The following is a 15,735-nucleotide window of genomic DNA, read 5'->3' on the forward strand; positions in this document are numbered from 1 at the left end:
TGCGCACTAAAAAATAGAAGCGTTTATCAAGGTTAACGTGCCAAGTACCAACTGGTAAGTGGTTTGCTTTTACCACTTTTAATCGCTAAACCGGCCAAGGTGTACACTTGTTCTTGTGACCCAACCAACGGGCTATTCATTGGCAACTCGCATATTTAAATGATATTTTCATATCAATTGCAGTCAACAATTTATGGTCAGAGTTAGTATAAATCGAGTGTCATTAGCAATATTTACATAATTTGCACTTTAAAAAAAAAATACAATTAAATGTCATTTATATGACATGTTTATGTACGCAGATAGTAGGGTGTACTTCGATTTATGACTGGAATAATTGGACAATTAGACAAAACGGCTGAGCTCACGTAAGTTGGCTTGAATGCAAGATTAATAATTTGTGTCTTTATAAAATCTTATCGTTTGTTAAATCTTATAATAAATTCTAGAGTATTGATCACATCTAAAAGACTACTAAAAGCCAAAATGTTTGATTTCAAAAATTAAAAAAGGTGGTTTTGGTAAAAGTTACATAAAAAAAAGTTCATTTTCTTGACAAATTTATTTAAAAAACAGTGGTTCTGCCACAGTTTTGCAATCTCACTCAACTACTCAACTACTTACATTAAATGCTATCCAGGTTTTATCAAATGCAGTGCAGAACTCGCACTGAAATTAACCCTGTTCTACAGCAGCATTGAAAGCGCAGTCAGCAAACGCAGATAAATATGTAGATCAGAGATCAGGAAACAGGGGCTGGAGCGGAAAGTTGGTCGTGTGGTGCATAGCTAAACTCTAGTTGGTTACGGTGGTGCTGTGGCTGCTGCTGCTGCTGCTGACAACTGTTTAATTAACAGAAATTCCATTTGGACGGCTGTTGGAGTTGATCATTAGCATCAAGAGTGACAGCCAAGCGAGTGGGCCGAGTTAGCAAGAGGAGAGCAGAGACATGGAATATGGTAAGAACTGGATTTGGTATTGAAATCAGTCATATGTAATTAATTGTTTGGCATTTTCTATGGCTATCGTGTACAGTTAATGACCCTGGAGGGGGTGCTTTGTAATCCGTTTTCGTATTGAAATTGCTTTTGTGGTTGGCTTAAATGTGCGTTTGTTGGCGAGAACTTTAAAAATGGGGGCCAACAGTCAAATTGAGATTTGAATCAAGAAGAATAACAATTTAAGTTGCTTGCATCGCATGTTCAGGAAGTTTCTATTGCTACCATTTGTGGATTCAACAGAATTTCAACAGATCCAAATGAAGTAAGTGAACCCGCCTCAGTCTAAGGCGGTGGGGGATGGGGAGGGGGAGGGGTAGAAGGTGATAATAAAGCAAACACTGAAGGTCATTACCGGAAAAACGGGTTTCTCTTGTCTACAGCATTCAAGTGAGTAAGCAATTGGCATTAAAATACCGTTGGGATTATGGCACTGAATATGCATGGGCGTTCGCCTTAATAGCCAACACTAAATGCCGCCAGTTGCCAAGTTGCCAAGCTGCCAGGTTGCCAGTTACTAACCGATGCGTCGTTCAAAACTGGCTGCTTGCAACAACTGCAACAACATCTGCATTAACATCTGCATAAATTATGCAGCCAGAGTCATTTTGCAAGTTGTCATTTGTTGGCATAGACAAAGACAGAAGACGACAACAACGTTGAAGTTATTCATAATGATCATGATGATGATGATGAAGGAGATACATCGTCAAGTGGCAGGCCAACGTCTCCACAAGTGGCTACAGAATTGATTTAATTTTGTGGCAAGAACTTTTAGCCTGTCATATTAGCGACTAACGAACTTTACATATTTATAATAGACTTGACGTGCAAATACAAACAGTTTAACATTCTGTTAACATTGACACAAGTTTTGGAACATATTTTAAAAATCTCTTAAGTTAATTTTTAATTTCTAAACTTATTTTATATCAAAATAGCTTTAATATATTTGACATAGTCATCGTTAAAAAATCATTTTAATAGATGTATAATTTCGAAATTCAATTTACTCAACATTTTGTTAACAGAGCAGTCACTGTGTTAAATTCATAATATATTTCATTTCACTCCTCAATTTCTATGATGTCTTTAAGCCCATAAACATTTGACATAATTTGTAGCCTATTGCTAAGCAAATTCTTTACACTCGCAACTTCTTCTGCTGCTTGTAACTGTAGTTGACATCAATGGGCTAAGAGGCAGCAGCTACTCAGAAACCGGTTAAACATTTCTAATGCGTACGCTTGTACATTATGATTGGCTTTTATGATTGGTTATTTATGCGCAGTCAATGACACAATCCCCCAAAAGCCCAAATGACTTTGATGCTGTTGTTGCTGTTGTTGTTGGCTTAAACCAAGGCTAATGCCGTTCTTTTCTAACCGTTAACTAAACTGACAAATGCACCACTCGAAATGCAGATACTCGTCGGCTGGCCACGTTGAACAGACTGCAACTTTCTACGAGTACAAGAAAACGCAAAGAGAAAAATAAAACAAGTTGAGTGGCATCATTTGCTTTTTGTAGCATGTCTACGCCCAAGAGTCCAAGTCCGAGTTGGCGTCGAAGTCGTAGTCGGAGTCGCTCCTCAATTGAATGCTTCAATGGAGCAGAAAACGCTTGGTAGCAAAAGCGTTGCTGCAACATGCCTCTCGTGTGTCAACCCGCCGTTGATTTGCTGCAAATGTCACTGCAAATGAAGCTCAAGTTAATTTGCTCAAGCATTGACATTGCCTCGCCTTTCAAGTTGCAACGCGCAACTGCTGGGGGCATGATCATTTCCACTTGAGCGCAACGCATCTTAATTTATGCATTAATTTTAGTTGATAACTTACAAAGTTAAAAGCGCGACTTAATTGCGCATAGAGTCAAAGCAAATTGCTATTTAGCCGGACAATTAATTTGTCAAAAATTAATGGACAGCTTTGGACTTTGGAGGCTGTGCAACAAGTGCCGCAGCTGCTTTGCCGCGGGGCGACTTTGCGACTTTGGACTCGATTGCAGGTGTCGCAACTTTCACCTTGACCGGTTGCAAAGCACACACAACACCAAATGTCTGCAGTGTCTGTCCTTATTGCAATGGCCAGAAGTGTAGGCCAAAATACTTATAATGTTTCAAAGACAACAATAAACCAAACTTGAAGCGTCTCATCACATTTGTGAGCCAAAACAAAGAACTTCCCTTCACAAAATACGAGCCAAATTCACGCTGCTTATTTGCATTTCAAAGCTCGGCAAATTAAACAAAAACTCAGCATTTTTGTAGTTAATTAGCAGGAACGCGTCTTGAGCATAACAAATAATCAAAAGGCATAGAAATACGAAAGACGAAATCTGTTCTCACCGCATGAAAAGGCTGACCAAATATTGTAAAATTATTATTGATCGAAAGTTGAACGAACTGAACGGTCGTGATTATCAAATGTGGTATGGCAAATGCTTTTCAGCTCGCAAATAAATAGAATTAAACACTATTTGGCAAAGAGAGTAAGAAAAGAAGAGGCAGACAGCTTCAATCCATAACAAATTAATTTATTAACACACACATTCTCTGATTTTTAAATAATGAAATTTGACAGGTAGCTGAAAAACTCATTTACACTCTAGATGAATCTTGTTAACGAAACTTTTAGGAGGTTTTGAGTACTGGACAAGCACAATTCTTAGAAGATGACAGCTTCTTCGATATTGTTATCTATAAATGTTTCTATTTAATTCGACAGCTTGGGTTAACTTTAAGATAAAGCTGCTAAGATTGAATGATTAACTAAATACTTAAGATACTTGAACTATATTAAACAGCAGCAGAGAAATATTTGTACCCAAAGATAACCCTTCTCAGTTATTACATCTAACAAAGCATTGCAACACAGCGAATATTATAAAAGACTGTGAGATGGTATAACGTCTAACGGCGACAAACTGAACGTATACTTGTTACGCTCACTGTGCGTGGCAATGGCATAGTTAGCATAGCTTCCAGTATACGAGTATGTAGATTGCATGGGGCAGATACAAAGTACAGCTGAAGCTACAACTGGCCACCTCAGCAGCTTCAACTTAATTACGCGCCTGCACATAAAAAAAGCAAAAGTAGCGTTATGTTTCAGTTTCATTGGCAGTCAAGCATGACGAACAGTGGAGGGGGAGACAGTCAGCTGCTAGAGGCATCTAAGAAACTCGACTCTTCCCCTGCAGATAAAAATATATACGTATTTTTAATATTTGAAATTAAATTAATGCTTTTCCCCAGATTAAAGGTTAAAGTTGTTGTGTTATATGGGCAACTGTAGAGTGCTGAAGTTTCCTTCGCTTTATGACACTGCCAAATTGAGTTGTGCCTTTTGTTGTGGATGCCACATAAATCAAAAGACAGCGCATACCGTTAGACATGTGTGGCAACCAAATGCATATAGGCAAAGGCATATTTCCCCCTGTTCCAAATTTCGCCCGCCTAATCAAAGCGCTTTTGTTGAGTGAAAATTTTCAATGCCGCCAGCATGAAAATGCATTTTCATTTTCTAAGCGACGAAGAATGTGGTGTAAGACTTAGAGAGAGATAAAGAGTGAGTGGGGGAAGCTCCCCTTGAATGCGCAGCAACTTCCCCATTTATGCACTTCCCAAACATCAGCTCGAGCCGTGAATGAAACCATTTTCCATATAAATATATATATAATTAGACTTATAACATTATGTATCTGTATCTGCATCTGTATCTGTATCTGCTTATGCACCCCTTGTGTTTATTATTAGTCCCCCTTTTCACTGGCCACCTCTCCCCTTAAGTGATCAGTTCCGTTTGCTGTTGCAGCGCACATCGATGCTGTGCGAGATACAGATACAGCTACAGCTACAGTTTATAGATACTGATTAAGTACTTGTAACTGAAAGTGCGACAGCAACTAGGAGACAATTGCATAATAGGAATTGCATGTGGAAAGTGATGTCACCTTGTGAGCAAAACTAGACACTTTTCAAGCCGGAAAAGTTCACCTAATTGTGATTGACTGCATCCTGGTTGCATTCTTTTAATAAACTTGTTTGACAACAGGAAGATAAGCTACGAGAAGAAATGCAATGTAGATTTGAAAAGGAATAATTGTAGAATCTTTAAACTGCGACGTTTTTTATTCAATTCAAATGTGTTACAGGCTTTTTAATCTTGAATATTACACTCCTTTGAGAGATCTTTAGATGTGCGTATCTTTTGTATATACTTTTTTTAAATTTAATTAAATTATTTTTTAAATTTTTACAACTAATAACATGTCTTTAAACAATACCTAATTGTAGTGAAGCACAATCAACTTTAACAATATTTAATTGCAATTGTCTCTCTCAAATTTCCATACTCATATAAAAACATTGAACTCTCTTTCAATTTCATGGGCTTTGGGTTTGAATGGATATGATATAAGTGTAGACAATGTGCATCCATCGTTCAATGCCATTGCTTTCACCACAAGTGCGGTGCTTAACATTGACTTAGCAGGCGTTTAACATTGAATTAACAGCGCCCACGTTTTCAGCTCCTCTGACCACGCAGCATACATTTTCGACCTTAGCCTTGGTAAAAGCCAAACACAACCACAAAAAATAAACAGTTCGCATGCAAAAGAAAAACAATATAATAATATTATTAGCTATTTGCCAGGGGCAAGATAAAAGCTCAGACGGCGGCTAATGTGACTCGATATTACGGATAGATTATGCTTCTTTTTTCATAGCGAGCGCAATACATTCGTATCTATGTTTAAAGATTTGTATCTTTGAGCGCTCCTTGACCTCATAGTATGGCAAAATGTGCCGTTGTCTATTTTGGAGCTACTGCGGCAGCCGGCAACTTGATGTCTTTCGATATCGGCTCGTCTTTGGGCATTAGCTTAGCTGTACAAACCGGTCAAGAGCGAGGCATAAACAAAATACATTTATGGCCGTATTGTTCAGCTTTTGTTACCGCAAAAAGCGCCGTTGGTCAGTAGTCATGGCTATAACTGAGGCAGACTGAGTTAGAGGTGTTGCCAAGATCGCTTAAAATGCAAAACATTTGGCCTGAACTTTAAGCATCGACCATTGGCTGCTCATCGACAATATTATGATGACGATGATGATGATAATGATGATGATAATGTTGTATGTATGTTGTATATTATGGGCTTGTGAAATTCCACATATGATGAACTTTAGCAAAAGCCTTCCCCTTGAATGTGCATTGTTTATTTGCTTGCATGTCTGCTTCAACAGCAAATATTTTGATTGTTTGGCCTTTTGGCAGTGGGAGCAACACACGGGCACATAACGAGTAGATGCCACGCACGCATGCAACACTCTGCATAAACAACAAATCAATCAAGCGAAGCGACGAGACGCGTCGCCATTACATGACCATGCCCCCAGCCCATTTGGCGCCAAGGAGCCGACTTAAATGCGATATGTAAGAGAATGTTGTTGGTAGTTCTATAAGTGCATAATTATATCTGATAGCCTGGTTGATAAGACCTGGGCCATTAGAGGGCAAGCGCATTAAAGTGTAATAAGCGCGGAAGGCGCAGGCATTACAAAAATTATTATAATATGTGTGTGTAGCGCATCCGTGAGATGCAGATGCAGACGCACATGCAGATACATGTTGCTGTTGAGCTGCTGTTCAGTTGAGTTCAGTTGCCTCACGCATTGAAAACATTCAAGTGCTTAGCTGGATCTGCATAAGTGAACGACACGTAATAGATACGCAAGCGTACAGCTTCGCGATGCATGTATCTGTATCTATTATGTGCAAGTATCTGCAAGAACGCAAAACGTCACTGGTCGTCACGGGGTCGTTCATCTTGATGGGAGCGTGGAAGCGATTTGATGACTGACTGCCTGTAATGCGGAAAGCGCGTAGCACGCAAAATGTATTTTTAAGATACATTTGCTGCAGAACCGTCGTTCTCTCTTTCTACCAAACTCTCATACAATAGCTCGTATTCAGTTTGGCGATCTCAGCTTGGCATAATTTCAAATAAAACTCGTCAGTCAGTCTGCTCGTGTACTCACAATATTTTCATAATAATGAGCAGGAAGTTTGAGAAGTGAAAAAAAAAAACCAAAATCGGCTTATGGCATTATACGTCAGTCAGTGTTATGTGAATGGCAGACAGAGAGACGGACAGTTCGACAACCATTTTAACTGAGATACTTTAGCGATAATTAAAAGCGAAACTGTTACAAAGTACTCGTAATTCGTAATTCTCCAAACATGTGTGACAATTGCATAATGTGTCTGCATTTGGTCTTTAAGTGTATCAATTACAATTTACACTAATTGCAACAAATCTTTTTCGATTGCAATCGTGCGTTTAATTGAATTTGGAAACTTAATTAAATTACATAGTTTTAATGAATTTATAGGTGTTGCAAATGCAACATACACATAAGATAACTAACGAATAATCGAATTTACCATGCTTCGTGCTGTGGCAAACGGAAGCTAAATCTAACCATTAAATCTTTTCATAATATGCATAAATACAAGTCTTTATTCACTGCGGAAGTCGGCTCAAAATTGGTTACCTGTGACCAGTGAACAGTTTGCAGTCAAACAAACTAGTTTCCAATGTAAATTATTTAATTGAACAAAATTGTAATTGTGCTTAATTGTTGCGCAAACCGACCAGATACAGCCTGACTCAATCTAGAGATTTGTCTATGTTTATTTTTTCATCATTCATAATTGACTTTGGCAGCTTGTGAGAAAAACCAATAGGCAATCGGACATGTGGGCATTGGTCATGTCATACAATCTACAAACCGGCTCTGACTCAGCGGAAAGGGCTCAAAAAGCAGGCAATGCAACCTGAAATTGGCAAACAAGTTTTCAACTGCATTTGCGATTATATTTTCACGATTTTCACAATGATTCGGCTTGTGGTAAACTATCAATAAAATCCAAGAATATAAAAACACGTTTTCTATTTATAAGAATAAAATATATTGATCTAATTGGGCTTTCTAAGTTTTCTCCAAACCTTGCAATGAATTTTGGAACAATATTAAATTTTTAAATAATTTATACATTAACAATTATTCTATGAGCAGGATTATAGCCATATTCATAGCCGGCTTAAGGCTGACATGGGGGGCGAGGCATTGCACAATTTGGGATTACACAATCTCCAACTCCATCCACACCCACACATTCAAGCAGCTCACATATTCAGCTGCAATGAGTACTTTCAAATTGTTTTCACTTGCCACAAGTTGCACTAGGAAATCAGGCCTGAAGCTAATCGTATTGCAAAATCGTTAAGATGCAAATCAAAGCTGTAGAATGCGCTTAGATGCGCTGTAAAAAGTCTAAGAATTATCTGAGGTAAATTTGGAAAGCAGCGACGAAAACGTTGCATGTGCTGCACGTGTTGCATGAATCATTCAATCGATTCGAAAGGAGTCACTAAATCATGAGTGGACGGACGAACGCTGTTCGATTTAAAGTTGGAAATTACTGGCAGACTTAGGCGAAAGGAACGTGACTATGAAGGATTTACACATGTCTATAAATTGCAACCAGAAGGGGCATGCAGCATGAAGCGTTGGCGGCAATGGCAATCGAGCAACCACAACAACAATTTACAGCAAATCGCCATAACAAAAAACAAAGCAAATGCTGGCAATCAACGTTGTTTTTCTTTTTGATTGAGCGAATTTATTTATGTTGTCCGTCCGTCCATCTATCGTTGTATTGCTCTTTTGTCGGCTTTGCAAAATCGTGGCTTGTAATTATTGGCCATTATTATTAGGTCCAAATGCGCAAGCCGTTCACCAAACAGCCGGAACTGTATCATCGGACAACTTAGCCAACTTGAACGTAACAAGGAAACTGGCAACGTCTTTGTTCACGCTTCAATAAGTTAATAATCAATGTTGCGCATTGTTTTGCCAATCATGCGAGTAACACTGCAACAAGTGTAAAATAAATTCAATTAGAAAAAACCTAGCCGTCTACAGACTAACCGCAGAATTAAGCCAAGTCTTAATCCAGTTGCAAGACAATTTAGCAATACCCTACAAACAACAACTAATGTCGACAACAACAACTAATAGCTGATCGATTGAAATTCTAGTGAAAAATCAATTGACAACTGATAGAGCGAGCGAGAGAGGGAGACAGAGATAGCGCATTAGATAGAGAGAATAAACCAGTTGACGACTCATCGAAATTGTGGCGAAAATTATAATGAGCAAGTTGGAGACAAGTTTCAATGTGTGAAAAAAACAACGATGAAATCATGCAGACAGACCCCAAGACCAAAATTCAAGGTTACGAGCTTTTTCGTAAATACCAGACCAAAAAAGCTGGCCCCGTTGAGTTGTCATTTAATAGCCAGGCTCAAAGTGATTTTGCAATTAGCCAACACCAGCAACAAATACGAGTACATTTAAAACAATGCAGCTAAATAAGAAGCTAAGTAAACAAATAAAGTGTACGCTTAAATACCCTATAACGAAATATGTCAGCTATAAGTAGTTTTCTTTAGCACAATATTAATTATATTAACGATTTTTCGCAAGATTGAGAGTGCAACGGATATTTATAAAATACAGAAATTAAGTACAATAAAAGAGAAAATACATACTCAATTTGGCAATTTAGTGACTTTATATTAATTTTATTTGTATTATTCACCAAGAGTTCAGCTACAATTGTATACATTCTGATACTTCCACCCACATTACAGGGTATCAAAACTGAAAGTGATTTTTTAGGGTCAGCCATGCAAGACAATAGCAGCAACAATACATGCAGCTTTTTAGGTGTTTTATCTACTAAAGTGCAGGTAATAAACTTTACGTAAGTGGCCAACATCTATGCATGAAAGTGTTTCACCATGGAACAAAACCACAATATTTCACATAAATGTTATTTATGACAATTTATTGTTGTTGTCGATCAAAACAAAATTCGTTGACCCACATGTCATTTTTTTGTGGCCATTAGGCAGCCATTAAAGTGAGCCAAGATCGAGAAGAAGATTGAACCCAGGGGCGTTGAATTTGATAGCTCAAATTGTTGTAGATCGTCAGGCATTTCCATATGCAGCTTGAGGCGCGTTAGAAGCGTTTTACTGTTCTTCTTGATTGACATGCCAAGATTGTATCTGCATCTGTGTCTGTAACTGAATGTATCTGCATGCGTTGCCCCAACCACATTTACAGTTGTGTGACGGCCTGGCTTTTCTCAATAGGCTCATTGTAATGGCTGCCTCTGTGGCAATATGGCAGCAGCGACTTTTCTTCCGCTTTTAACGGTTCATAATTGAAATTATAATTCAATTTATAAGTTGCCCCCTCACAACTGCTTTTGTTTGCCACACTTTGCTTTTCAATTATATTCAATGCACATTAGAAAATGTCTGGTCGGCTCGAAAGTGTTGCTACGAGTGAAAGATGCAATCACAGATTCAGCTACAATTGTATCTGTATCTGTATCTGTACCTCTATCCGTAACTGACTGGCGTGCTTGACTTTGCGCCTGCTCAAATGTTAATATAAATTCGATTTGATTGTGAGATATTTTTGTTTGTTTTTTTTTTCTGGTTTACTTATTGTTTAATATTAAATTTCATGCACCCAGACATATATTAAAGTATTGTAAATAAATGGAGAAAAAAACGTAAAGAAAACAAATGAAATTATTTTACAATGGCGTCTCTTGCAATTAAGAACGCTTTCATTTTTCACTTTTCTTCCGATGTCTGTGCATTTTCTCATTCAAACCGAAATACGTAAAAACTTTTACTGAATATAATTGAATTAACATCAGCACACGAACCAATACAGTTAAAGATACAGATTCAGGTACAGATACAGTTGAGATACAGATAAATTCATGCACTTTATGCACGCAGATCTAAGCTCGAATATAAAAAGTGTTATAAAAGCATTGAAAATTCAATTTATCAACACAATTTCCACTGATAATTTTCCAGTTTTAATTAAATCTTTGCCCCAATCCCCCCAAACAACTTTGAAAAATTGTTCAACTAATTAAAGAGACAAGCAATTCTTCTTTTTGTGTGTCCCCATGTTTCACTCAAAAATCTTCAAGTGTGCGAGCTGTATTCAAAAATAGAAACGAAACTGAAATTTTTGGGGTCGTCTTGATATATTTTAAGTGTTTTTATGTGGCAAACAGAAGGGAATCAATGCACTTGAGAGTTTTCCATTTGGGAAGCCAAGAGTCGCATAAATTTTCAAGTTGCAGCTCCAACTGATAAGCTGCAATACAATCGCAGAGTTAATAATAATGAGGGTCACTCCGAAGCTACTTGCAAATGCTTCTTGCTCCAATGCGTGGCGTGTTTGCCTCAATTATTTACAATTTCATATTGATTTGTAGTCAGCGCCCCTTTTTCTTTTTTGGGTGTGGTACGAGGAGGGAGGGGCTACTTCAATTATCAGTCGAGGCATAATTGAGTGCAGGCACCGCTTTGACCTCGTCTCAGAGCTGATGTAACAGCAACGGACCAACGCATCCGCGGGTGTTTAATACCCCGCACGCGTTTTGCATGCGTTTAAAACCGCTTACGCAAGAGTCGCAAGGTGCGGTCGATAGAAAGTGTCGCTTGTCGATTCATGCGACACATTTTTGGCATAAATAAAGTAATTAAGTTAAATATTATGTGGGTAGAAAATGTTTAAATATTGAAACAACAACTCCAGCAATTTTCCTCTTAACCCGATTTGTTTATATCTTTTTATGGCATATTCTCGTATCTATTTATCTATCTGCCACTTCATACGACGATGGGCAAGAGCTTAAAATATTTTGATTAATTTGCAGTCGCCTTTTGTTGTCTTTCTTTTGATTGTTTTTTCTCGACAGTTAATTGTTATGCGTTTTTAATGCCACTTTGTTACAATGAAAGCCCAAAGGTGTCTCTTATATAAGTCATGTGTATACTTTTTTTGATATATATAAGTTTGTTTATATACGTTAAGTTAATCACATGTCTGCATTGCGCACTTCACCGTTTTGCTGCGTTTTGGAATTTTGCCTTTTGTTTGAATTTTGATTTTAACGCTAATTTTATTTTATTTTTTGTTGCTTTTGCAAAAAAACAAAAAAGATAACGAAAATAAAAAGAAAACTTTCTCCTTGGCTTGTCGTGCAAACTTGACGCACAAAAAGCAACAGCAAAAAAATCAAAAAAAAAGAAAGAAAATAATAAAAAAGGAATGTACAAAAAGCAGATGATTTACAGCACAAATAATGAAATGGTCATTGTTGGCTTTGAGTTATTTGCAGAAGACAAACAGCAACAACAACAAGTGTCAGACGGGAAATTGAACTTTGTTAGAAAGAGTATGTACGTGTGTGTGTGTGCATGTACATATGTATGTATATTGTCAATGGACTGACCGGTAGATAAGATCCAAGCCAGACACGCTCTAGTTTAACTGCAATCAATCACGTTTTTAATTTTAATTTCTTATCAGCAAACTCAGCACCCGTTACAAGAATCAACTTAAACTGAGAAGAAAACACGCGCGATTACAGCGCGTTTTAAGCGCGATTTTTGAAGGCGTTTTTTTAAGTCACCACATGACCACAGACAGGAATTGTAAATACTTTGCTTATGTACAAAATAAAACAAAGTAAGTCAATTTTAATACAGACAAAACAATGTAATACAAACACAATAATAACAACAATAAGTGCGTGATTTGAAAATTGTTTAAAGCCGCAACAACAACAAATACAGCGAACCACAAAATAAAAGTGAAAAGTTGGCTGTGCTTTAATGTGCATAATTATTTTTACCGTAAATTTTACTGCGTAACTCTTGGCCCCTCTCCATCTCCCTCTCTCGTTCTATACAACTCCTAACTGACTTTCCGTACGATATTATTTCAAAAAAGTTCGTGTCAAAATGCAGTTTTTAATATCAGTTCCTTTGTGTTGTTTAAACTAATGTTTTAACATTCAAAATATACGCGATATCGAAAAAGAAATTCAAATGCAAATCTTGGTGTGTTTGCCAGTGAACAAGTTTTGTGAAAGCGTCTCTCTGCGGCTTAAATACATGCCTATATATGTACATATATATATTGTTGTTAGCTCGCTGGCAAATAGTTAATATATGTATTATGGTAGCTATGAGTACACATATCTATCTATATTTGTACAATTGTATCTATACGTATGCCGGTGGCAGTTCCAGTGTCCATCGATCGAATCGAACTCCTTTTCTTTTGAACAGTAGGCCGAAAACAAGTTTATTTTTTTATTGCAAATTTTTAGCTTGCTTTTTGCACTTTTTCCTTGACAAATTGACAATTTCTTTTGGAAAACCACACGCCTTTTTGAGAGGCCACCGGCTTTCAATGGAATTTTCCTCGTTATGTTGTTGTTGTCGTTGCAACGTTTCATTCATAATCAATTATGAGTACTTTTACTATGGTTACGTGGGTTGAGGTCAAACTATCTTCGACCTTTCAGCTGCAAAGCTTAACTGAGATTATTAAATAATAAAAAGTTGTGCAAGAGGAATTTGAAAAACTCTCTCAAGATATTTTTACGCTTCAGCTAAGACAATTAGTTCCCCAAGAAGCAATAATTGTTGATTTAAAGTATCGAGTCAAAGTTTAATTCTTTTTCTATTTTCAAACATTTAATATACACAAAAATTGTGAACCAAGCGAAAAACTAAACAAATTCATATATTTTTCATTTACTCAAGTAAATGTACTTTTGTTTTGGTCAACAATATCATATGTCATAAACATTTTTGCTCATTTCCGTTGACAGGTTCTCAATTTTTGCTGTGTGCGCTTCATTAGTAACGCATTTTTGGGAAAGTTTCTTCCCAGCGAATTTCTTAAGTTAAGCTTGTGTTTAATTAAACAAATAAATTTTGTTGAACTTACCTGCTGGGTGTTTATGCAAACTGGCAGAAAAAGTACGTTAAAAAAAAATGTTGGCCAACTCGAAATGAAATTTTACAGCGTCAGCGCAAATGACACAGAAATGTGGACAGGAGTGTAATAATTATCCAAGAAATTCTAGACGTTGAGTGTAGTGTGTGTGTGTGTGTGTGTGTGTTTGGGTGAAATGTGAATCCGGCAGTTAAAGCTGCTGAAAAATGTTGTTATTGCCAGAAGAATGTGATTATGAAATTGCAGTTAAGCGAAGCTTTCAGAACTTTTCATTGGCTTCATGAACTTTGTGCAAAAGTTGGCCAACAACTTGTTGTTTTTGTTGTTGCTGTAGCCAATTGTATTGAACACGCTCAGATTGCGTTTAGCTCGTTAACTCGTTTCCACTCGAAGCTTCAGCAATGAATCCAAATTCTTCTGCTCTATCCCTTTGCAGTTGTTGTTGTTGCTTTTTACACGACGCGGTTGCACTTTTTTTGTTCTTGTTGTTTTTGTTGCTGCGGTTTTTAAAAGTGACTAACGGCCGGGCGGGCGGTTGGTCTGGCAGGGGAGTTCCGGTATCGGTATCGTTTACAGTGCGTTTTAAGTCAATTTTTTTTTCTTGCTAAAAACTATTGTTGTTGTTACAGGGGCCGGTTTTCGTTTAGTTTGAATTCGTTATGAGTAAATAAGTAAATGTAAAAAAAAACCAAGTAAACAAATTCATATGCATCACTTGCACATTCTATTAAGATTATTTTATTTGCTCGTTAATTGATTTCGTTTTTGTTGTTGTTGTTGTGCTTGATTCTTTTTCTTTTTGTCGTTTAGAAAGTGGGTTAAATTAAAAATTAAAGAGCTCGTCTTGGCTACGCTCTATGCAAATTAATTCTCGCGTTTAATTCATACAATTTATACACATGTATGAACTCTTGTTAGATTTGTGATTTATTTCGATTTCTTGCAAATATCAACTTCATTCAACTTTGTATCTCTTTCTCACTTCTTCGTTCATCATTAGCTTCTTCAAGTTCGCAGCTAAGTTAAATACAACTTGATTTTCCGCTTGAGACGTTTGCACTTCTTCTCGTTTCACTCGCAACTGAATGAAGCTTAGCCGATCGTCGTGACTGCGGCCCCTCCGAGACACGATCAAGCTGCAGAAGTAGCTTCGTGCAGTTGTTTTTGTTGCTGTTGCTTTTGGTAAGCACACAGGTGAGAGGCGACGAAATGAACGAATGAATATGAAGCTGCGTCTAAGATCAGAATAAAGAGAACGTTTTTTAACGGTTTTTTTTTGTCTGAATACGAATGGTTAATGTGTTTGACCGCACTTAAGAGAGCGGTTACTCGCAGAGAGCACACGAAGCAATTGCTTTAGCTGCCGAGTGATCGTTAGTGCTCATTTCCAAATGTAGTTTTAGTGCTGCCAGCTTGTTTTAATAGTCATGTCGCAACAAAAAACGTGCTGGCAGGTCTTGTTCATTTTCATATTGTGATCAATTTAAAAAATTAGCTTAAATCTGAAACTTGTACAATTAAATTCATTCAGAATTAATAAAAAAGTCCGCATTTAATTTTAGATGGTTGCCAGCCGGTACAAAGGCTGCCACTCCACAAAATATCACGATCTGGCAATTTGTAGCATTTTCTTCAAATTGCAAATTTGATTCACCCAAGAAAATTCAACTATTTTTAAGTTTTTCTTGATATTGAAGATCAATTTTTTTCAAATTTTGCATAGTTTTTGTTTGAATTATGTCGATTTTTTGATATTTTTTTTAAATTAAATTTGTGACTTCTCTCTCTTTCGGGTGACGAGCTTCAAACCTT

The 15,735-nt window shown here is 37.1% G+C and overlaps 1 protein-coding gene across 1 annotated transcript in view; it reads right to left on the bottom strand.

Annotated features, from left to right (window-relative positions):
- LOC117790408 (serine-rich adhesin for platelets) overlaps positions 1–15,070 on the bottom strand; it is a 35,334-nt gene extending 20,264 nt beyond the window's left edge. The window contains exon 1 of the mRNA XM_034629851.1: positions 13,915–15,070. The gene's annotated coding sequence lies outside the window, so the exon portion shown is untranslated. The remainder of the gene's footprint in view (positions 1–13,914) is intronic.
- Positions 15,071–15,735: the final 665 nt, after the last annotated feature.

This window comes from Drosophila innubila (genome assembly GCF_004354385.1).
Source record: "Drosophila innubila isolate TH190305 chromosome 3R unlocalized genomic scaffold, UK_Dinn_1.0 2_E_3R, whole genome shotgun sequence".
Lineage (NCBI taxonomy): Eukaryota > Metazoa > Arthropoda > Insecta > Diptera > Drosophilidae > Drosophila > Drosophila innubila.